The sequence below is a fragment of the Gorilla gorilla genome, chromosome Y, assembly GCF_029281585.2.
Source record: "Gorilla gorilla gorilla isolate KB3781 chromosome Y, NHGRI_mGorGor1-v2.1_pri, whole genome shotgun sequence".
Lineage (NCBI taxonomy): Eukaryota > Metazoa > Chordata > Mammalia > Primates > Hominidae > Gorilla > Gorilla gorilla.
In genome coordinates this window covers 27,389,502-27,408,494 of record NC_073248.2, presented here as the reverse complement: position 1 = coordinate 27,408,494, position 18,993 = coordinate 27,389,502, and the positions used below count along the sequence as shown (strand labels likewise).

The 18,993-nt window shown below is 39.7% G+C and overlaps 1 pseudogene; it reads right to left on the bottom strand.

Moving 5' to 3' along the window:
- Positions 1-363: 363 nt before the first annotated feature.
- Positions 364-18,555, bottom strand: LOC129530330 (BCL-6 corepressor-like; annotated as a pseudogene).
- Positions 18,556-18,993: the final 438 nt, after the last annotated feature.

Below are 18,993 nucleotides of genomic sequence, written 5' to 3'. Positions count from 1 at the left end.
TTATAAACGTTAATGATCTCTGTCATCAGAGCTTTGTGTGGAATAAAGTCAATAGGTAGGTAGGTGAGGCTCTTTTTCCTCATTATATTTTCCTTTTAAAAGACGTTCCAAATGAAAACAAATTTATTCAAAGCAGTTTCTATACATTGAAAATTAAAGAAACATTTCAGCAATTTCATAACAAAAGTAAGTTTAAAATAAAAAGACACCTTTCTAAATCTAGCTAGATGGTTTATCTTATATAAAGCTGAAATATTTTCATATGTAATAATGTCCCTCCTCCACAGAAGTAGTTGTACTTTGATAAATATAAACAAGGATAAACACTAGAACACACAGTATACAGTGGGACTTGACTTCTCATCAGTGGTCCTTCTCCAAGGCCACATCCCTCGGATTTAAGCATTCCAGAGAGGAGCCAAGGAGAATCTGAAGTTCATTTGTACATTCTAGTAAATTTAGTCGTTTGTTGCTTTCCAGATTGAAGGCTTCCAAGTCTTTGGAGGAAGAGAACAAGATACTTGCTGAAACCTGTCTGTAAAACTCTGCCTCTGCAGTTGGGACAATTTTCAGATGTGGAAAACTCCAGCGAAATATGCAGGATGACATTTTCACTTTCTTAAGTACATCTGAAAGCAATAACCAGTTTTGTGGTCTGCAAAATAAAAAGAAAAAGTAGTCCCAATTTCTGGCAAAAATAAAAGTTCCCCCAACCATTAATTATCATCTTGAAAAAGCTACCTTATAGGCATAACAGGAGCCACTTACTTTCACTTCAACACCCCTGCCATTTCTCACCATGCCCACTCAGAGACCAACATTCTTCTTTCAAGGTAAGGGTAAGTACCTCCTTCTGATGAGGGTAGCTCTGGATTCATCTGGTTATCAGACATTTGTAGAAGACCAAACTGAATTATATAAAGCAAGGGAAAAACTTTAGTGAGATTTATTATAACAGTTCCTCCACTGCTCTCATTGCTGATGAAAAAATTAAACTCCTGTTGACTCAGCTCTCACCATAATTTGGGTAATGACTCTTAATATGTCTCACTAGGCTTACTGAGATAAGTGAGTCTGTACCCCAACCCAAAAGGATGACTATAAACAACTCTTTGATCTTCCCTCTCCCCCAAGTCCATTCCTTTCACACACTGTGCAACACAACTTTACTATTTCTATTTATAATAAACTTCGAATCAAAACCACAATATCATCTTCTCTTAGTTAAGATGCCTATTATCAAAAGACAAAAATAACATATGTTGGTGAGAATGCAGAGAAAAGAGAATGTGTGTATGCTGTTGGTGAATTCCTCAAAAATGAAAAATAAAATTAACATGTGATTCCGCAATCTCATGGCTAGGTATATATCCCAAAGAAATCAAATCAGTATATCAGTAAGATATCTGCACTATCATATCTACTGCAGCACTATTCACAATAGCCATGATATGGAATCAACCTAAGTGTCCATCAACAGACAAGTGGATTTTAAAATGGAATATATTTACATAATGGAGTGCTAGTCCACCACAAAATGACTTGAATCTTGATATTTGCAACATAGGTGGACTTGAAGGTCATTTTATTAAATGAAATAAACCAGGCACAGAAAGTTCTACCTATACGTAGGAAATAAAAAATGTTAACCTCATAGAGGTGTGGAGTAGAAGGGTGGGTACTAGAAGCTAGGCAGTGTAGGTGGGAGAGGGAATTAAGAGGAGATGATTAAATGGCTATTAAAATACAGTTAGAGAGAAGGAATAACATCCAGTATTTGATAGCACAGTAGGAAAATTATAGTTAACTATAATGTATTGTCTGTTTCTAGAAGAGAAGGTTTTAATATTTCTAATACAAAGACATAATACATGTTTGAAGTGATGGGTATCCCAAATGCCCTCATTTGATGCTTACATATTGTATGCATGTATCAAAATATCACATGAACCCTCAAATGTAATAATCCATGGCATACTAACAAAAAATAAAGTGAAATAAAACTGTCACTGTTTACAATGGAATACACATAACTCCAGAGCCTGAGGATACTATTGTTTACTAAGCACCAATGTTAAAATGTTAACAAAGTTCTCTTGATAAGATATTGGTCACCAGGGCACAGTGGCTCACAAATAGTGTAAGACTGTATCTTACTAAATATGACCATACACAAAGATCTCAAGTGACACTGATGATTTTCCTAATTCTACATGAGAAGGGAGATTAACGGCTTTGTACAGTACACATTATATTCCCAAGAAGCCCTTGTAATGATCTGTTGAAGGATTCCTAGGACTCCTTCCCAAAGAATTTAGTAAAAGAAACTTCTGTGCTTTGGGTTCTGGGGCCTTACTTACATTGGTGGTGTTCTGATAAGGATAATTTATACTATACTGTACTATACTATACTATACTATACTATACTATACTATACTATACTATACTATACTATACCATACTATACTATCCTATACAACTAATTAATTAGCTGAGTATAATAAATCTTTTAAAAAAAACCTATTTGCTACATCATGTAAAACTCTTGGGCATTTAGCACCCACTCGCCCTCATCTACTTAAAAAGAGCTTTAAGTCCTGCTACTACCCACAAATCAGCTCAGCTAATTTTCAGTGACATAGCAGCCATGCCCACCCCTGCAAAGATGAAACTTGAATGTTATAACAAGGTAAGAGGGGGTATCTGAAAATTCAAATTCAAACACATCACTGCAAGCCTCATTGTCATCATCCTGGTCCTCTGGTCCTGGGGCGTCTGCCAAAACATTGGATTCCCCTCCATTATCTGGTTCTAATGGAGAAAAGAAACAGACAAAGGTGTCAGCAATAGCAGGATTTCAGCTGTCATCAAACGAAGAACTCTAAATAAAAATATAAAAATAGATTCTTTTCCAACGGAGTCTGTTTTATAGCATGCACAACCTATCCCCCATCAACCACACCAAAGAAAAATGTCCTCTTCCTATTTTCCACTCAACTAAAAACAATAATATTGCTCACCACAGACAGAGCTGCCGTAGAACTCCCAAGAGCTACTCAGCTTACTGTCACTGCAACTCTGTAGGTCATTTAAGTAATCTGGAGAGAGACGGGAAAAAAAAGATCAACTTTTTAAAAAATGTTAAAATTAGTAATTCCAGCAAAGTTGCAGGATACTAAATCAACACACACAAAAAAACCAGTTACATTTCCATACTAGTGTATGGAAGTAATCCATTTCCATACTGGTGTATAGAAATGTAGTCTAGTAATGCCTAGGGCTTGCATGATTAGTTCTTCACTCACTGAGCTACACAGACTATTCTAAATAACCTCTTCTGTGGGAAGTTTGAGGTTTCCATTATCCAGAATCAAGATGTAAAAATCTGAGTCACTATTTGTTTAAAAATGCTTGGTAGGAAATCCAAATAATTTGGGGAAATCTTTTACAGCATTAGGGTAAAAATAGATCAAAGGAAATACAGAATCAATGGCTAATCACCAAAATAATTAGCTTCTCTAGACTACTATATTCCGCAGTACAGAAAAGCCACATTGCTGCTGTTTTAAAGTCTCAAGCTTTTTAATTTGTACCTAGTAAAACTCAAATCTCAATAACCTGGTCTCCCTCTAATATTTGAATAAAGAACATATCTTGAACTTTGTTATTCCTGTTCCTTAAAGTGACCCACCTGTTAGAAACATTTCCATAACTTTGCTGTAAGTCATTTTCGTAATGGTTCTGCCTGAGTAGGTGGCCAAAGTGGGGTCAGCGCCATAGGAAAGGAGGAGGCGGACAATTTCCGAACAAATCATTTTCAACTGCACCATGGAGAGGCCTAGTAAGAGATGTGCGGTGGGATTAAACTCATGCACACTTGCTCATTTCTTGACTTTTCTTTAACAATAGGCAAAATTGGATACATGTGTACCATGTAAGCCTCGTAGACACAATATTCAACTCATGAGGAATGTAACTGCCATGTACAGATAGTGAAATTGAGACACAGTTACTGACCCATGATCAAATGACAAATTATTGTTATTATACACTTAATCCTTTTAACAGGACTCATGAAGGGACTATTTCAGCACTAACTCTCAAATGAAAAATCTATCTTAATCCGAGGCCTGAAAAATTGAAGACAGAATAAGTATTTAAAAAGTTTTGAAGGAAGTATGGACAGGATGTAAAAAGATAACTCAAAAAACAGTTTACCATTATGAAAGCTAATACAACAAACAACTGTTAAACAATTAAAAATATGCCTGTTTGTTTATATAAAGAACCTGGGTGCAAAGACAAATGGTGAGTTTAGACTCTCCTAAAAGCCTGCCCTGGCACCTTTCAGAGATCTGTGATCAAACTTGTGGCTCAGAACCAGAGTTGTCAGGATCAGGATGAGATCTGAAAAAGTACAAAGTTCTCCCACCCATGTCTATTGGAAGATGGAACACTGCCCACAGTGCCCTCCTGATGGAATGCTGTTTGGAATCTGTGAAAAACCAAAATACGTTTTAGTTTTTTTTTTTTTTTTTTTAACTATTAGCAAACCCTAATACCCAACCCTCAAGCAGCCACCACATTTACACCACCAGAGGATTCCACAACTGACAAATCTTGGTTTCTCACCAATAAACTAAGGTCAAAGGCAGGATGAAGGCCAGATCTGGGGATGTGGATGGTGATAACTGGTCCTTCTGAACCAGCTGTGGGACATTTGTACTCTCAGGACTTAAAACTCAAATATACATTTTGAATATAGTCACAATAAAGAGTCCAGAGTCTTATAAGGCAGTATCATTAATTATTTGTCACTAATTATTGACATTTTCAGGGGCTTTTGCCCCTGGGAACATTAAAGAACAGTCCAACATTCTATGCTCTCACCACTTACCAACTGAGGGAAAGATATAAACATACATATACAGGAATAGGAAGAAATAAGGCTCCAAATGCTATCCAATGGACAAGAAAAGCCCTGAAAGTGAAGGCTGAAGGCAATGAGGAGTTTGAGCTTGGTCTCACTGGGAGACCATACATGAGGTATGAAGAAAGATTGTGAAGCTTCACAAGGCCTCATGAAGCAGAAAACTTCTTCAGTTGGGCGATGAAGAAAAGTTATGCCAATTCAAGGAAAAAGTGATCAAAATAATAATATCACTACCCTATCCCAACCAAATGCTATTTGTATTCTTACTTTTGAGTACAAGAATGACTTGGTCACTGACTTTTTGAAAGAAAAAAAACTAAAAGGAAAATTAGAGAAAAAATGGTTGTTTTTTTTGAAAACAACACTACTATAAAACCACAACAAGAAAACTAATGTGACCCTAACACTGAAATAAACCATATCTGGTGCAGGGAAACACACACACACACACAACCATCACAGACATACACATATACATATATACACCATAACTTAAAAATCAGAATCAATCCTACAAGGGTAACCACAAGATTTTTGTTTGTTTGTTTATTTTGAGACTGTGTCTCAACTCTGTCTGCCAGGCTGGAGTGCAATGGCACAATCATGGTTCACTGCAGCCTCAACCTCACTGGGCTAGGGTGATCCTCTCACATGTCTCCTGAGTAGCTGAGATTACAAGCATGTGCCACCATTCCCAGTTCCCAGTTGTTTTTTTTTTTTTTTTTTTTGTAGAAACAGGGTTTCACCATGTCATCCAAGCTGGTCTCAAACTCCTAGGCTCAAGTGATCCTGCTGCTTTGGCCTCTCAAGCTGCTGGGATTACAGGCATGAGCCACTGCATCCAGCCCCATGTGTAGTTCTTTTTTCAGTACTATCATTCCAACAATGTAGAGGTTATAGTAATAACATTGTAGAGTAGCAGTGTTGAAGAAGAGTTAACTAAAATGAGGCTGAACATTTACGAAGGATATATCCTAACTCTTGTTAAATTTGAAACACTAATTTTTTTATTTGTGGAAAAAATATATGTAATGTACATTTATCATCTTAACCATTTTTAAGTGTTCAGTTCATGGTCATTAACTCTTTCACATTATTGTGCAACCATCACCATCATTCATCTAAAGGACTTTCAACAGGCTCTGTACCCATTAAACAATAACCCCATTAACCTTTCCTACAAACCCAGGCACCCACCATTCTACTGTCAGTGTCTATGATTTTGACTTCTCTTAGCATGTCACGAGTGGAATAATAAAGTATTTGTCATTTTACGACATGCATATTTCACTTAGCATAAATGAACGTCCTCAAGGTTCATCCATGTTATAGCATATTGCAGAAATTCCTTCCTTTTAAAAAGAAATAATATTCAGGCCGGGTATGGTGGCTCACTCCCATAATCCCAGCACTTTGGGAGGCCGAGGTGGGCAGATCATGAGGTCAGGGGTTCGAGACCAGCCGGACCAACATGGTGAAACCTCGTCTGTCCTAAAAATACAAAAATTAGCTAGGCATGGTGGGGTGCCTGCAGTCCCACTACTCAGGAGACTGAGGCAGGAGAATCACTTGAACCCAGGAGGCAGAAGATGCAGTGAGCTGAGATCGTGCCACTGTACTCTGGCTTGGACAGCTCTGTGCAATTGAACAATGAGAAAACATGGACACAGGAAGGGGAACATCACACTCTGGGGACTGTTGTGGAGTAGGGGGACGGGGGAGGGATAGCACTGGGAGATATACCTAATGCTAGATGACGAGTTAGTGGGTGCAGCGCACCAGCATGGCACATGCATACGTATGTAACTAACCTGCACAATGCACACATGTACCCTAAAACTTAAAGTATAATAATAAAAAATAAAAAAAAGAAAAACAATTTAAGAATATTTTAAGTAAAGTTTATAACGTTTTTGTTATTGAATTTTATGTAATTAATTTGTTTTGACTTTGACTAGTAGTTTATAAATTTATTAGTTTTTTTAATTAGAGTTTTGAAAGTTTTTATTTGGCTTTTTGAACAAGTTATTAGAAAGTTGTGTTTAAGACAACTTTTGTTGGGCTGAGCACAGTGCGTCATGTCTGTAATACCAAGTTATTAGAAAGTTGTGTTTAAGACAACCATTTGTTGGGCTTAGCACAGTGGGTCATGCCTGTAATGCCAGCACTTTGGGAGGCCGAGGCAGGTGGATCACTTGTGGCCAGGAATTCAAAACCAGTGTGGGGAATATGCAGAGATCCCCATCTCTACAAAAATACAAAAAACAGTCAGAAATGGTGGCACACGCCTGTAGTCCCCACTATTCAGGAGGCAGAGGTGAGAGGATCACTTGAGCCCAGGAGGCTGGAGGCTGCAATGAGCTGAGATCATGCCACTCCACTCCAGCCTGGGACACAGAGTGAGATCCTACCTCAAAAGAAAAAAGATAATATTTGCTGTATTTATATTAATGGCAAATAAAACAAAAATTTCTTTGCCTGCTTCTTTCCTGCCAGCCCACTAATTTCTAACAAAGACACTAATAACACACATTGGGAAAAGGCACCCAGTTTATAAATGGGGCTGGGGAAACTGGATGTCCATATGAAGAATGAAACTAGATCCCAAAACCTCAACAGATAACAATATCAACTCAAATAACAGACTTAAATTTAAGACCCAAAATATAAATGTACTAGACAAAAACAGAGGAAATGCTTCAGGACATTGGTCTAGGCCAAGATTTTATGTCTAAGACTTCAAAAGCATGGATAACACAAACAAAAATAGGGAAATTGAACTCTGCAAAACAAACAATCAACAGGAGTGAAGAGACAATCTATAAAATGGGACAATATATTTGCAAACTGTTCATCCAATAAGGGACTAATATATAAGGAACTAAGCTCAACAGCAAAAAAAAAAATGACATTAAAAGGTAGGCAAAGGATCTGAATAGACAGTTCTCAAATGAAGACGTATAAATGGCCATCTATATATGTAAAAATGTTCAACATCACTAATCATCACAGAAATACATTCAAAACCACTGTGAGTTACCATATTACACTAGTCAGAATAGATATTACTAAACAAGACAAAAAAATAAATTCTGCCAAGGATTTGGAGAAAAGGTTGTTTTACAAACTCTTGGGATGTAAATTAGTACAACCAATATGGAAAACAATATGGAGGTCTCTTTAAAAACTAAAATTAGAACTACAATATAATCCAGCAATCTGACTAGACAGTCTCTATCAAAGAAAAATAAAAAAGTAAATCCCGATAGGTAAACATGGAATTGGCCTAAATGCCCACAGTGAATGAAAGGACAAAGAAAATGTGGTATACATACACAACAGAATATTTTAAGCCATATAAGTGAATGAAATGCTGTCACTTGCAACAACCTGGATGGAATTGAAGGTCATTATGTGAAGTAAAATAAGTCAAGCATAGCAAAAGAAATATCACCTATTCTCACTCATATGTAGGAAAAGTTGATGTCATGAAGGTAGAGTGTAAGATGATAGTCTCCAGAAGCTTGGAAGTGGGTGTAGGTGTGGGCAAGATAAACAGGGGTTAGTTAATTTACAGTACAAATATACAGGCATATCAAAAGAATATGATCTAATGTTTAATACCAGAGAAGGGAGACTACAATTAACAAGAGTATGGTATATTTCAAAATATCTACAAGAGAAGGTTTGAAATATTCCCAAAACAAAAATAGTAAATGTTTGAAGTAACACATATCCTAAATAGCCTGACTGGATCATTACAAATTGTATGGATGTATCAAAATATCACATATAGGCAGGGAACGGTGGCTCGTGCTTGTAATCCCAGCACTTTGAGAGGCTGAGACAGGCAGATCACTTGAAGTCATGAGTTCGACAGCAGCCTGGGCAACATGGCGAAATCGTGTATCTACAAAAAAAACAAAAATTAGCTGGGTGTGGTGGTACATGCCTGCGGTCCCAGCTACTCAGGAATCTGAAGTAGAAGGATCACTTGAGCCCAGGAGGCAGAGGCTGTAATAAGCTGAGATCGCACCACTGCACTCTAGCCTAGGTGACAGAGCAAGACCTTGCCTAAAACAAAAAAAAAGAAAAAAAAAAAACAGAAAAGAAAGAAATCATCACATATGTGATATACATACACGATAGTATATATACCCCAGAAATATGTACAATTATTATGTGTCAAAAAGAGTTTTTTAACTAAAAACTTGTGATCTATTTAATTTACATGTTGCAAATTCACTTAATATCTGAAAAAGTTACTATTTTTCTAACCATCCAAGTTGCAGTCTAGAAACTTTAATTATCCAAATAACAGAAATCTAAAGCAACGATGACAGCCATCCTTACATAAACAATCTCAAAACCACCTGTGCCATCAAAGGCTTTGGGGCCTAAAGATGTATAGATGTGGAATTTGTTGAAGCTGTTGATTAGTACAGGCCTCACATCCATCAGTTCTATAAAAACAACCAAAACTGAAACTGTTCCTAGGTTATTACCTATCCAAGCCATTTAACACTTCTGGGAGTTAGTTTCCTCATATGAAAACAGTGATAATAGCTGGCAAAGATGATGACAGAGTAAAATGAGTTAGTTCAGATCATGTGAGCTTAGAAAGAGCACACAGCCCAGTGCTCAGTTGACATAAGTCAACACTGTCATCATGCATCTTGGGAGGAGTATGGGTGTAGGGGGCAGGAGTGAGGGGATGATGAAGGAGCAGTGAGTTGGGGAGAAACCCTAAGTCTGAATTTTTCCTCCAGTGCTCAGCCCCGGGGCCACCTTAACCCTCTCTCAGAAAGAGACCACTCAGGTCTGCTCCACACCCTCACATCTGAATACCTGTGCCCAACCTGCATTGCCACTTCCTGCCTGCTCTCCACACAGGGCCACCATAGCACAAGCAACACCATATAGAGCTAATAACATCTCTTCCTCTTGCTAATCAGAATCCAAAAGGGCCCATTAAATTTCCCCAAGTCACCAAGCCCTGAATTTTTTCAAGTTTTATAGCAGAAATAAGTAAACCAGACTGGAGGAAGCTAGAGCAACCTGCCTGACTGCTTGCCTGTTTGCACACTGTGACTGCACAAGCCACCAAATAGCAGGGAGACTGGGGCTAACACAGACATGCTAGTCCCCTGATGTGAAGGGGCTAAGCTCTGCTCTCCAAGTCCCCTGATGTGAAGGGGCTGAGCTGTGCTCTCCAAGTACCTCCCACTATCCCATCCCAGCTAGCAAGCCCTGCTTTCCAGCTGGAAGCAGCAACTGCTCTAGGAGTGCTCACCAGGACACTCACCTCATAGCCAAGCCATGCTGCCTGCTGCAGGAGAGTCTCACCAGCATGCCTATTGACAATAATTCTCCTTGCTCTCAGCTGCATTGGGCGAGATTGGTTGGTTTCCTGAGGGGAACATGAGTGTGGCAGCTTCATGGACTGGGAAGCTGGTAGCAACTCTTGCAAGCAGTTGAAGGGCCTCATCTCCTGCTTGGATGAAGTCAGATCATAGTTGGAACTGGGTTCAAGTTGCTTTCTGAATCTTGGGACAGTTGACTAAGACAAAACGAATTAGTATACACAGTTAAGATTAAGACTACATCCTTTCCACATCCACTGCTTACCCTCCTCCTTCCTGTAAGACAAACCTGCATGGGGAAGGCAGTTTCCTTTCCTTCCTGGGAGGTGGAATATCAAAGGAAAAGTGTTACAGACTGGGGTATGAACTTAAATTTTAATAGTTTCCAATTTTATCACCATCAAGGAAGACTTCCCCTCTAAGACAGGGAAGTTAGGAGTCCAGTAAAAGAAAGGCTTTACATCCTTGAGAAAAGCAGGTAGGTGGGGAATGTGGGGGTGAGGGGAAATAGCCCCTATATAAGCCCAAGGAGAAAACAAATGCCAAGAGGTGCCTTGCCATCAGCATTCTCAACATAGCAGTTCCCTGTTAGCAGGAACCCCTGCCTCGGGTCCTGAGATATCAAGTGCTTGGTTTTGCATTGTCTCTTCCCAGATGGCTTCTCACTGTTATTGGTGTATTTCTGCAGCAGGGAGGCAGTAGGGCACTCCTCTTCCTTGTCTGTGCACAGCATGTCTGTCTTAACGCTCTCATTAACTTTCTGCTGCTTATCAGGCAGCCTCAACAATGGTATGCAGCTTGAGTGAGTCGGCTTTTGGCTGCTTGCATTGTTGGATAAAAGCTTATTCTTCGGTGGAGGGCCTGAGAACATAGACAAGGCTAAATGTAGATGGTGCAGCATGGTGGCAGAGTAGCTAACAGGAAAGAGACATGGGAAAAAGGGCAAAAAAAGGAGTCATTACATAGTTGTAGCCCATGCAGAAAGAAAATCCCACTGTTTTTTATTATTATTATTATTATACTTTAAGTTTTAGGGTACATGTGCACAACGTGAGGATTGTTACATATGTATACATGTGCCATGTTGGTGTGCTGCACCCATTAACTCGTCATTTACATTATGTATATCTCCTAATGCTATCCCTCCCCACTTCCCCCACCCCACAACAGTCCCCGGTATGTGATGTTCCCCTTCCTGTGTCCATGTGTTCTCATTGTTCAATTCCCACCTATGAGTGGGAACATGCGGTGTTTGGTTTTTTGTCCTTGTGATAGTTTGCTGAGAATGATGGTTTCCAGCTTCATCCATGCCCCTACAAAGGACATGAACTCATCATTTTTTATGGCTGCATAGTATTCCATGGTGTATATGTGCCACATTTTCTTAATCCAGTCTATCATTGTTGGGCATTTGGGTTGGTTCCAAGTCTTTGCTATTGTGAATAGTGCTGCAATAAACATATGTGTGCATGTGTTTTTATAGCAGCATGTTTTATACTCCTTTGGGTATATACCCAGTAATGGGATGGCTGGGTCAAATGGTATTTGTAGTTCTAGATCCCTGAGAAATTGTGACACTGACTTCCACAATTGTTGAACTAGTTTACAGTCCCAACAACAGTGTAAAAGTGTACCTATTTCTCCACATCCTCTCCAGCACCTGTTGTTTCCTGACTTTTTAATGATTGCCATTCTAACTGGTGTGAGATGGTATCTCATTGTGGTTTTGATTTGCATTTCTCTGATGGCCAGTGATGATTAGCATTTTTTCATGTGCCTTCTGGCTGCATAAACATCTTCTTTTGAGAACTGTCTGTTAACATCCTTCGCCCACTTGTTGATGGGTTTGTTTGCTTTTTTCTTGTAAATTTGTTGGAGTTCTTTGTAGATTGTGGATATTAACCCTTTGTCAGATGAGTAGATTGCAAAAATTTTCTCCCATTCTGTAGGTTGCCTGTTGACTCTGATGATAGTTTTTTTTTTTGTTTTTTGTTTTTTGTTTTGCTGTGGAGAAGCTCTTTAATTTAATTAGATCCCATTTTTCAGTTTTGGCTTTTGTTGCCATTGTTTCTGGTGTTTTAGGCATGAAGTCCTTGCCCATGTCTATGTCCTGAATGGTATTGCCTAGGTTTTCTTCTAGGGTTTTTATGGTTTTAGGTCTAACATTTAAGTCTTTATTCCATCTTGAATTAATTTTTGTATAAGGTGTAAGGAAGGGGTCCAGTTTCAGCTTTTTACATATGGCTGGCCAGTTTTCCCAGCACCGTTTATTAAATAGGGAATCCTTTCCCCATTGCTTGTTTTTGTCATGTTTTTCAAAGATCAGATGGTTGTAGATGTGTGGCATTATTTCTGAGGTCTCTGTTCTGTTCCATTGGTCTATATCTCCATTTTGGTACCTGTACCATGCTGCTTTGGTTACTGTAGCCTTGTAGTATAGTTTGAAGTCAGGTAGTGTGATGCCTCCAGCTTTGTTCTTTTGGCTTAGGATTGACTTGGCAATGTGGGCTCTTTTTTGGTTCCATATGAACTTTAAAGTAGTTTTTTCCAATTCTGTGAAGAAAGTCATTGGTAGCTTGATGGGGATGGCATTGAATCTCTAAACTGCCTTAGGCAGTATGGCCATTTTCATGATATCGATTCTTCCTATCCAAGAGCATGGAATGTTCTTCCATTTGTTTGTGTCCTCTTTTATTTCATTGAGCAGTGGTTTGTAGTTCTCCTTGAAGAGATCCTTCACATCCCTTGTAAGTTGGATTCCTAGGTATTTTATTCTCTTTGAAGCAATTGTGAATGGGAGTTCACTCATGATTTGGCTGTCTGTTTTTCTGTTATTGGTGTATAAGAATGTTTATGATTTCTGCACATTGATTTTGTATTCTGAGACTTTGCTGAAGTTGCTTATCAGCTTAAGGAGATTGTGGGCTGAGACGATGGGGTTTTCTAGATATACAATCATGTCATCTGCAAACAGGGACAATTTGACTTCCTCTTTTCCTAATTGAATACCCTTTATTTCCTTCTTCTGCCTGATTGCCCTGGACAGAACTTCCAACACTATGTTGAATAGGAGTTGTGACAGAGGGCATCCCTGTCTTGTACCAGTTTTCAAAGCGGATGCTTCCAGTTTTTGCCCATTCAGTATGATATTGGTTGTGGGTTTGTCACAGATAGCTCTTATTATTTAGAGATATGTCCCATCAATACCTAATTTATTGAGAGTTTTTAGCAAGAAGGGCTGTTGATTTTGTCAAAGGCCTTTTCTGCATCTATTGAAATAATCATGTGGTCTTTTTCATTGCTTTTTTTAATATGATGGATTGTGTTTATTGATTTGTGTATGTTGAACTAGCCGTGCATCCCAGGGATGAAGCCCACTTTATCATGGTGGATAAGCTTTTTGATGTGTCGCTGGATTCAGTTTGCCAGTATTTTATTGAGGATTTTTGCATCGATGTTCATCAGGGATATAGGTCTAAAATTCTCTTTTTTTGTTGTGTCTCTGACTGGCTTTGGTATCAGGATGGTGCTGGCCTCATAAAATGAGTTAGGGAGGATTCCTTCTTTTTCTATTGATTGGAATAGTTTCAGAAGTAATGGTACCAGCTCCTCCTTTTACCTCTGGTAGAATTTGGCTGTGAATCCATCTGGTCCTGGACTTTTTTTGGTTGGTAAGCTATTAATTATTGCCTCAATTTCAGAGCCTGTTATTGGTCTATTCAGAGATTCAACTTCTTCCTGGTTTAGTCTTGGGAGAGTGTATGTGTCAAGGAATTTATCAATTTCTTCTAGATTTTCTAGTTTATTTGCGTAGAGGTGTTTATAGCATTCTCTGATGGTAGTTTGTATTTCTGTGGGATAGGTGGTGATATCTCCTTTATCATTTTTTATTCCATCTATTAGATTCTTCTCTCTTTTCTTCTTTATTAGTCTTCCTAGCGGTCTATCAATTTGTTGATCTTTTCAAAAAACCAGCTCCTGGATTCATTGATTTTTTTGAAGGTTTTTTTGTGTCTCTATCTCCTTCACTTCTGCTCTGATCTTAGTTATTTCTTGCCTTCTGCTAGCTTTTGAATGTGTTTGCTCTTGCTTCTCTAGTTCTTTTAATTGTGACATTAGGGTGTCAATTTTAGATCTTTCTTGCTTTGTCTCATGGGCATTTAGTGCTATAAATTTCCCTCTACCCACTGATTTAAATGTGTCCCAGAGATTTTGGTATGTTGTATCTTTGTTCTCGTTGGTTTCAAAGAACATCTTTATTTCTGCCTTCATTTCATTATGTACCCAGTAGTCTCACTCAGGAGCAGGTTGTTCAGTTTCCGTGTAGTTGAGCGGTTTTTAGTGAGTTTCTTAATCCTGAGTTCTAGTTCTAGTTTAATTGCACTGTGGTCTGAGAGACAGTTTGTTATGATTTCTGTTATTTTACATTTGCTGAGGAGTGCTTTACTTTCAACTATGTGGTCAATTTTGGAATAAGTGTGGTGTGGTGCTGAGAAGAATGTATATTCTGTCAATTTGTGGGGAAGAGTTCTGCAGATGTCTATTAGGTCCACTAGGTGCAGAGCTGCGTTCAGTTCCTGGATATCCTTGGTAACTTTCTGTCTCATTGATCTCATTTTCTAATGTAGACAGTGGGGTGTTAAAGTCTCCCATTATTATTGTGTGGGAGTCTAAGTCTCTTTGTAGGTCACTCAGGACTTGCTTTATGAATCTGGGTGCTCCTGTATTGGGTGCATATATATTTAGGACAGTTAGCTCTTCTTGTTGAATTGATCACTTTAGCATTATTTAATGGCCTTCTTTGTCTGTTTTGATCTTTGTTGGTTTAAAGTCTGTTTTATCAGAGACTAAGATTGCAACCCCTGCCTTTTTTCTTTTCCATTTGCTTGGTACATCTTCCTCCATCCCTTTATTTTGAGCCCATGTGTGTCACTGCACATGAGATGGGTTTCCTGAATACAGCACAGTGATGGGTCTTGACTCTTTATCCAATTTGCCAGTCTGTGTCTTTTAATTGGAGCATTTAGTCCATTTACATTTAAGGTTAATATTGTTATGTGTGAATTTGATCCTGTCGTTGTGATGTTAGCTGGTTATTTTGCTTGTTACTTGATGCAGTTTCTTCCTAGCCTTGATGGTCTTCACAATTTGTCATGTTTTTGTAGTGGCTGATACCAGTTGTTCCTTTCCATGTTTAGTGCTTGCTTCAGGAGCTCTTTTAGGGCAGGTCTGGTGGTGACAAAGTCTCTCAGCATTTGCTTATCTGTAAAGGATTTTATTTCTCCTTCCTTATGAAGCTTAGTTTGGCTGGATATGAAATTCTGGGTTGAAAATTCTTTTCTTTAAGAATGTTGAAAATTGGCCCCCACTCTCTTCTGGTTTGTAGAGTTTCTGCTGGAAGATCAGCTGTTAGTCTGATGGGTTTCCCTTTGTGGGTAACCCAACCTTTCTCTCTGGGTGCCCTTAACATATTTTCCTTCATTTCAACTTTGGTGAATCTGACAATTATGTTTCTTCGAGTTGCTTTGTGGCATTCTCTGTATTTCCCGAATTTGAATGTTGGCCTGCCTTGCTAGATTGGGGAAGTTCTCCTGGATAATACATGCAGAGTGTTTTCCAACTTGGTTCCATTCTCCCCATCACTTTCAGGTACACCAATCAAATGTAGATTTGGTCTTTTCACATAGTCCCATATTTCTTGGAGGCTTTGTTCATTTCTTTTTATCCTTTTTTCTCTAAACTTCTCTTCTCACTTCATTTCATTCATTTGATCTTCCATCACTGATACCCTTTCTTCCAGTTGATCAAGTCAGCTACTGAGGCTTCTGCATTCATCACATAGCTCTCGTGCCATAGTTTTCATCTCCAACAGGTTCTTTAAGGACTTCTCTGCATTGGTTGTTCTAGTTAGTCATTTGTCTAATCTTTTTTCAAGGTTTTTAACTTCTTTGTCATGGGTTCAAACTTCCTCCTTTAGCTCGGCAAAGTTTGACCATCTGAAGTCTTCTTCTCTCAACTCATCAGAATCATTTTCTGTCCAGCTTTGTTCCATTGCTGGTAAGGAGCTGCCTTCCTTTGGAGGGGAGAGGTGCTCTGATTTTTAGAGTTTTCAGTTTTTCTGCTCTGCTTTTTCCCCATCTTTGTGGTTTTATCTACCTTTGGTCTTGGTGACGGTGACATACAGATGGAGTTTTTGTGTGGATGTCCTTTCTGTTTGTTAGTTTTCCTTCTAACAGTCAGGACCCTCAACTATAGGTCTGTTGGAGTTTGCCGGAGGCCCACTCCAGACCCTGTTTGCCTGGGTATCAGCAGTGAAGGCTGCAGAGCAGTGAATATTGGTGAATAGCAAATGTTGCTGTCTGATCATTCCTCTGGAAGTTTTGTTTCAGAGGGGTACCCACCCATGTGAGGTGTCAGTCTGTCTCTACTAGGGGGTGCCTCCCAGTTAGGCTACTCAGGGGTCAGGGACCCACTTGAGGAGGCAGTCTGTCCATTCACAGATCTCAAGCTGCATGCTAGGAGAACCACCACTGTCTTCCAATCTGTCAGACAGGGACATTTAAGACTGCAGAGGTTTCTGCTGCCTTTTATTTGGCTATGCCCTGCCCCCGGAGGTGGAGTCTACAGAGGCAGGCAGGCCTCTTTGAGCTACAGTGGGCTCCACCCAGTTTGAGCTTCCCACTGCTTTGTTTACCTATCAAGCCTCAGCAATGGCAGGCACCCGTCCCCTAGCCTTGCTGCTGCCTTGCAGTTTGATATCAGACTGCTGTGCTACCAATGAGCGAGGTTCTGTTGGCATAGGACCCTCTGAGCCAGGCATGGGATATAACCTCTTGGTGTCCCATTTGCTAAGACCATTGGAAAAGTGCAGTATTCAGGTGGGAATGGCCCGATTTTCCAGGTGCCATCTGTCACCCCTTTCCTTTGCTAGAAAAGGGAATTCCCTGACCCCTTGCGCTTCCTGGGTGAGGCGATGCCTTGCCCTACTCTGGCTCATGCTGAGTGTGCTGCACCAACTGTCCTGCACGCACTGTCCAACAGTCCCCAGTGAGATGAACCCGGTACCTCAGTTGGAAATGCAGAAATCATCCATCTTCTGTGTCGCTCATGCTGGGAGCTGTAGACTGGAGCTGTTCCTATTCAGCCATCTTGGACAATATTTTGAAAATCCCACTGTTAACTCTTACTTTGGAGCAACTTCAATTTTAAAATTCAGTTTTCAGACATAATTATCCCTCATTTAAATGGAAAATAGGTTAACACATCAAACTGCAAGTAACAATTTTCTTCAAAGTGCTCAGACGAGAGAACAGAGCACTCTCGTACCAACTCTCTGTACATTCCACAAGGAAGTGGGTAGGGTAGTCAAGAAGTGGCCTCTGCATACCTTCTTCATTGTCACTGGGTTTAAGAGATTCTTCCAACCAGCTTCTGTTGCCTTTGGCCTCTGCCCTTTTCTTGCTGAGTTTCTCTTTCATGATATCATAATCCCAGGCAGTGACCTCAGGCTGGACTGTCTGGGTCACTTCCTTCCTGCCTTGCAGACCAGGTTTGTTCTCTGCTGCCAACACCTACTGCTCCCACTGTTCTCTAAGGTGCATCAAATGGTGTTTCTTAGGATGTAGCCCTGTAAATGTAATATACACCTTCAGGCTGGTCAGCTCACTATAATGTGGGTCTTCTAAGTGGACAGAAGAATTTGTCACTTCCCTCTAGGGCCAGGTATCTAATGAATAAATAACTAAAAATTAATCCAAATGCTGCCTTGAAAGAACAAATGACTTTATGCATCACCAGTAGTGTGAGGGGAGGAGAAGGGAAAGGAGTGTGGTTACTCCCTCTGCTTTTGGGAGAGAACCTAATTATTTTTGACCCTCTCTGGGCTTGAGTGCCTGCATCTGGCTGTAAAGCAGGTAAGTTATGAGTGGAGTTTGTGGGGCTCCATGGTGGAAATCTCATGGAAGAGGAGTGGGAATAAAAACTCTTCACTGCTATGTGTCATGGCTTCCCTCCACTGATTCTGTTTATGGGGCTACATGCCACACATCCACAGGCCATGTCTGTCCACTGTGACTGTATGCACAGGCCCACTGAGCAGGCAGCTAAAGGTGACAAAACTCACCTATATAAACCTGTTTTTGCTTGTTTTTTAGGAGAGTCCTCTGGCAACTTCTCTGCAGTAGTCTCTGTCTGGTTGCTGTCACTTGAGACTTTGCGTTTCCTTTCCAGTTGGAGGATGGGGCTGTGCATCACATCCATAGCTACCTGGTCTGCAGCTGGCTCACCTACAGGCTACCTTTCCATTAAATACTTCTCTACAGGAAGATCTTCATCCTTTAGGGCTTTAAAGGAATTGTCCTGTTTGTTTCCAGGACTATGCTTGCCTAGCAGGAGAGAAAACCAGACTACATAAGTGAATTCAAAAATCACCAAGAGAAGGCAGGATTCAGGGAACAGCTGAGACCATGCCAAGGTAATCTGCTATTGACAGATGCTTCTTTAGAAACTGGAGTTCTCACATTGTTAATATCAAGTTCTCATAAATAGACTTGTCCAAAGGAAGGACACACTGAAGATGAGCAGCAAGCAAAGCAGAAAGTTAGACATACACCACACTCATAATTCTCTCCTTCTACCTCTGTATATTAGGGGAATGAGACAAATAAGAAAGAAGATGAGACATCAATGCTATCTTTT